Here is a 6,482-nt window from a genome sequence, read left to right on the forward strand (position 1 = left end):
GTTCAAAAGACAATAAAGTGGGAAAGAAAAGAATAAAATGCTGTGGAAGTTGTTTATCTTTATAGCTTTAAATCTAAAAGTAAAAAACATCTTAAAGATAATCAACTGTTTCCTGTTCAACACTTGTTTAATCTTGTTTCCTTCTTGAAACACACACCAAAAACAAAAACTTCATAAACATCCGTATTTTTCCTTCTAAACTGTTCCTTTTAAATTTTCCAAATCCCTGAAACTAAAGCTTTGACTGTAGATCCTTTAATTATTTACAATATTAAAGTGAATCTGTGTAACTGCGTGCTATCTGAGATGTAGTGAAAGTGTTCATGGATGTTAGCTCACTTTCAGGAACTGCTGAAACACCACAGAAGTATGAAGGAGGGCCGGCACCGGGGACTGCGCTGACATCATACCCTGACATTTAATAGATTCAGTCTGGCTGCAACTCCCTATGCTCCATGAATGAAACTCTAGTAAAACTCCTGAGTATTTTTTTTTCTGTTGTTACCCCTGACTCATTTACAGAAATAATGATTTTATTGGAAGTTTTTACCACAACTGCAGCTCAGGAAGCGGTTTGTGGGCTTTTCTGTTGTTTCTGGATTAGAGGAAGGAGATGGTAATTGTTGATGAAGACTAAGAATAACATTAAAAACAAATATACCTTAAAAGGAAAGCAAATTGCCTGCCATTTTCCCCATTTTTCATGTCAGTGTTTTAGGCTGAAACAGAGTATATGGAATGAATGACTCTCAAATACAACCATACCAAATCTCAGTCCACTTTCAGCCAAATGGACAGAATTATTGTCATTTTTGGGTTTTCCAAGAGCAATTGCTTATGACAAATGTCTTAAATGGGGTTGGGTCCAAACATTAATCATTTGTAAAAGTACATACAATGATTATTTCCTGAAAGTTACAATAAAATATGTTCAGCAGCTTGTGAGACATTTTGCTAACAGACAGTCAAGTCACGTTTTTTTTCTTCCATGGGAAGACATGTCAAAGGTGGGGACCTCTGTTCTGCTCTTTTCTGGATATATATTTGGATTCCGATCACTGGATTCTACAGATTGGCTTGGTGGTCTCCTGGTGTTCTACAAAACAACGTCGGTGGCTTTTCATTTCCTGGCTGCTTGACCAWTRTGAAGGATGGYCRTACTATCAGCACTCAGAATTTTGTCTTGAGCGARCTGGACTCRGTCTGCAAGCGRTTCTGCTGAGGGTCGCGGGCCAGCTGTAGWTCCTGGACTTTGCTGGTCAGAYGGAATTGATCTTGGAGAAGCTGATAGTATGGCTGGGCGGGATTTGTCCACACTATTTGTCTGATTGGATTCGCCWCCTTGAGATGTACCAGCAGACATTAAAACAGATGGAAAATTGKTATTGTCTGCCTGACTCTTCTGTTCCCAAAACAACTGATTACAGAATCTGGCTCTWCTACATGGCCTTGAGCTGTTGGACTAAATTCTTCCTGGATGTTTACGTCGACTAACGATCGAGTGTGTCGACTGTGATCTGGTTCCTGGAGCAAGCTGAAGGCCGCACATGAACACTTAACATCCATATTCTCAAAGATGCTGCGCTGGTTTTGGGGACCCRATTCTTCGGGCTCATTCTTCAGATATTCACACAAGTGCATACAACACTCATGGCTTCAGATATTCTTTAAAAATATTTTATATCACCTGTTAGCACTTGGAATATGTGATGGGCTACTGATACACCAAATTCCAGGTTCATATCTGAAGAATTGAAATAATTTTAGCTGTTTTTGTTTTTTTAAARATCAGTTGGCTGTGACAGCTGTCTTAAATCAAGCTCACTCTCAAAGTTAATCAGTTCTAGATGTGCATCCAATGAATACATTTGGAAAGTTTCATTATAATTTGTTCAGTGGTTCATGGGATATTTTGCTAACAGACATGGCATGGGTAAAACAGAATTACTCACTTTCATCCAGGAGCTAAAGTATTTAGGGGAAAAAGGAAACAGGGACTGCTCCTTGACATTATTCAGCTGCTTGTGCTGGTCGTCTCACCACTTTAAAATTATTTCCTTTTTCCATAGTTTAAAAGTTTGCCTGAGTTATTTTCCACATGTCTCTCCTTAGAATTAAAATAGGCACAAAAAAAGCAAGGTGGAAAAAAAATAGTCTAGGTAAKTTATCCTTCATTTGGGGAATTCATCTTCCCTTTTTTCCTCTGAGTAAAAGTGGCTCTGCTTAAATAACATAAATTCCCAGTTACTGTAGGCTGCAGCTCTGTTTGTGGATGAGTCGTGGAAGTTACCAGAAACAAAAGACGTAACAGGGACAATAACACCGACGCGACAGATGTGAGACAGAGACCCAAACACACGAGAGGAAGTGACACATCCTGAGTGAAATGAGTGGAAACGGGTTTCTGTCTCATTCCATAGTTTACCAGAAGCAGCTGAGGGGCAATATATGTTTTATTCTGGGTAAAACCTGCCACTCTTTGTCCAAACACTGATGGGTTCACCTCAGATCTGAGCTTTTAACTGTGCATGTTTAAAATGACCTCACAGCCGACCATTCTGAGCTCTTATCCACACTGTTACTCTACTTTTAGAACAAAGCTTGAATTCTGAATTATTGTATCAACATTTGGTTTTATTTGGTTGACAAAGGGTGGATTTGTCAAAGAAGTACAATGTAAGTAGCCCACTCCTCTTCAAAGGCACAAAAACGGGGCTCAAAACGGACACAAACCTCATCATCCTAAATTAAAGGCTTTCAAACGCCAGGAATAGTCTCCACAGAGTGCCCAAAAGGACGTAAAAAGAGGGTCTCATTGTGGGAACCTGTGGGTGCGGTGGTGTAGTGATCCACATCCTTTAACTCCCGGCTTCTATTCCCTTCGTTCACGTCACACGTGACCTGACCGCTGCAGCTTTTGCACCATCCATCCCGTGTGGAGCACCAAGCCACGGTCGAGGGGTATTTCCAATGATTTCATCAGAGGATCTTTTCACATATCAGTGGTAGCAAAGCAAGCCGGTGAATCAACATTAACAAATTGCCTCAGGGATAACAGGGAGGGGGGAACACATCCACATGTAACATCCCGAAACAATAAACACTAGAACAACTTCAAAGACTCTGGGGTCAACTGGTTTGAACTGTCTGCGAGGTGGTTCCTGKGTGTTTTTTATATGTTACAGATGAAATGACTTGTTATGAGTTCATGGGAACTTTCACTTTTACTTAATAACTTCTGTAAACATTTGTAAACAATTATACAGTCATTTCCTTTACGGACAACTACACTACCAGCTCCTGATWGTCAGGCATGTTGTGGGCAGCCTTTGAAACAATGAAAGGTTTCATTAAGTGTTGGGCAACTCTTCAGAATTTTCAAACCAAGACACGGTAATGAATTTACAACATAAGGCCAGAGTCAAAGAGAAATTACGCAATTTGGTTGAGTTTTAAGCTCTAGCTCTGGAGTCCCTCACTCTGAGCTCCTCCTATATGACAGCACCTCTCACCTAATGTCTTAAAGAAGCTCATTTTAGCTGTTTATGTCCAAGATTTGGGTCGCTTGGTCATGACCCATGCCTCACAATCATAGTTGGGTGGAACATAGACTGACCATAAATCAAGACCTCTGCTCCTTCTTCACTATGGCTGACGAGACCCTCATTATTATAGACAAGGACTCAATTCATCTCCCACTTCATCACTTGTGAACAAAACTTCCTCTCAAATTAAAGGGAATATTCTACCTTTTTTTTCCAGTTGATGGTCTCAGATTTGAAGGAGCTGACTCTCATCCCAGCTCCTTTATATTCAGCTGCAAACACATCATCTGCAAAAAGAAGAGTTGAGACTCTGAGGTTTTACCTCCTCTCCACTAGTGAACCTCGACATCCTGTTCAAGAACACAGGATTGGAGAGATAGGGCAACCTGAGACACAGTTCAATCTGCCTCGAGGACACTTCTTGAGTCGGTTCTACAGGGACCAGAGAGGCCTTAAAAATGACCATATCACCTGAGACTTCTGCACAACCCTACAGAATGTCTGATAGAGCGAAGGTCCAGGTCTGGGTAATTTATACAAACTGGGCAATCAAACTCCCATGATGCATTTATGCAAAGATGATGATCAGTTCATTGTTTCTCCTGAATCTTTGGTCCAACAGAGGCTCAAACTCCAGGGTAGACTCTTGTATGGTAATGCAATAAGTTGTTTTACGAGTATATGTACTTATTCATGAAATATCTGTTAATTATGTAAAAAAAAGACCTTTGCACTTACCAACTGCTTATTTTGTTCTTGTGAATTATTTGTCATAACAACATGTGCATGCTTTCGCTGCTATCAGGGAAGGTTGTGCAATTTTGGAGTTTAAATGAAGAAGATTACGATAGAGAAGATGCTGCTCATGACGTCACTCGGTGGAATTTCAAAATTCTGGGGGCAAGCCAAACCAATAAAAAAAATGGCATGACTTATCACGTGAAATATACTCTGTGAGTAAAATGACACAATAACTAAAACATGCCAAAAAATGACTCATAAGTAAAATCTATAGGGAAATATTTGAACTTTTTCTTCTGATGAAAAGGTCATTCTGCTGAGTGCACATCCTGGTTTTCATTTCTCCCGTCCAAGACCCTCTCCCCTCTGACTGATTCTGTTGTTACTGGAGAGCAATCGTGATGGAGTATTGATGATGCAATCTATACACCTGATCAGCTGGTTTGAAGCGGACTGGTAAACACAGACACTTCCAGAAAGCTTGTGAGTCATGCCAACCCACTTGCCCCTGCATGTCGCCAAAGCGAAACTCTCACTTGTGAGAAACAGAAACAGACTGGGACACAAACAGTCTGTAATGAGCCGAAAAACAACTTAGCAAACAGAAAAAAACAGCTATTGCTCACGTATTTTTACAGGCAGTAAACTAAAAATTTGGTGTGGTAGTAGCTGAGAATGAACCTCAGTTGATGTAAGAAGGAACTGGTTGCACAAAGTCTGTTTTTAAAGTTTTGCTGTGTGATTAGTCACTCTTCTTTAGTCAGTTTCGGCGCCTGCTTCTGTCACACTCTCTCACACCTGTGCCGTCTGTCCTTAGCCTCTGTTGTTTCCTCATATCATTATCTCAGCCTTACTTATTCAGCTTGTTTCCAGGACACACTTGCAAAAGAAACCTGTGATCTCAGTAGGATTTGACTGGATAAATAATGGTAAAATACATTTAAAAAAATTCCACTCAGCACAGTTCAGTATCTTCTTGTCCCTCCATATTACCATGTGGAGATCCCTTGTACCTTCCAGTTACTCACTATAAGTTAAGTTTCCGTTGCCCCATCAGCATTTTTTTTTCTTTAAAAAAACATGGTATACTGTGGTTTGGAGTTCCTTGAATTTGTCTGCATTTTGGGTTTTATTGCCAAACTACTGCAACAGAACAAGCTTTGCATTTAGCTACTRTCTAGTGTCGTGGCTAGCCTTTTTGCCAGGGCAGAGATGCGGGAAATAAACAAAGTGGAAACTGTGTGGTCTCGGTCTCAGATTATTTAATAGAAAGGTGCATATGCAAAGAATGAGCAGAGCCAGACAGACGAGAATCGAAGCGTCTGTCAAGCTCACGCTGACCCGRAAACAGGAAAACAGACAATATTAACATCCTGCTAACAAAATAAGAGCGTTGGAGATATCCAGGAAACCAATGACATGGTTACAAATAAATAGGCCATAAGATTACATGAGTAAATGGTACTGAATGGTAAATGGTACTGAACTTATAGAGCGCCTTTCAAGTCCCTCCGGACCCCAAAGCGCTTTACACTAACAGACATTCACCCATTCACACACTGATGATGGCAAACTACACTGTAGCCACAGCTGCCCTGTTGCACAMTGACAGAGGTGGGGCTGCCATACATCGGCGCCACCGGGCCCTCTGACCACCATCAGTAGGCAAGGTGGGTGAAGTGTCTTGCCCAAGGACACAACGACTGAGACGGCTGGACAGGGGAACCAGCGACCTTCTGGTTCCAGGACGACTCACCTAACCACTCCGCCACAGCCGCCCCGCTGAGTACATACAGTATCTTAAGAGTCACGAGAAACAGATTATATAATGGCAGTTTATCAAGAGATACAGAACAGGACATGTCTAGGTAATATGCCGTTAGGGAGTCAAGATATTATAACACTACACTAGCTATGAGGTTTGAGGGTTATACAGTAAGGTTATTCACACACTTATACTTTGAGTTGTTAATGGTGTTACTCTTCTTTAAGTAATACTTACATAAATGCTAATTTAGAGGTCAAAGGTACGTTGTAGATTTTGTCTTTGAACTAAAGTACACATGAAATCTTTAGAAATTAAACATCTTTTCTGTGGTTGATTCACTTAGGCTTGATGTTTCATTGCTTATATCTAAAAAAAGACTCAGTGTTTTATCATTTATTTTCTGGGACATTTTGAAATAAGAAGCAAAA

This window comes from Austrofundulus limnaeus, unplaced genomic scaffold, assembly GCF_001266775.1.
Source record: "Austrofundulus limnaeus strain Quisiro unplaced genomic scaffold, Austrofundulus_limnaeus-1.0 Scaffold65, whole genome shotgun sequence".
NCBI lineage: Eukaryota > Metazoa > Chordata > Actinopteri > Cyprinodontiformes > Rivulidae > Austrofundulus > Austrofundulus limnaeus.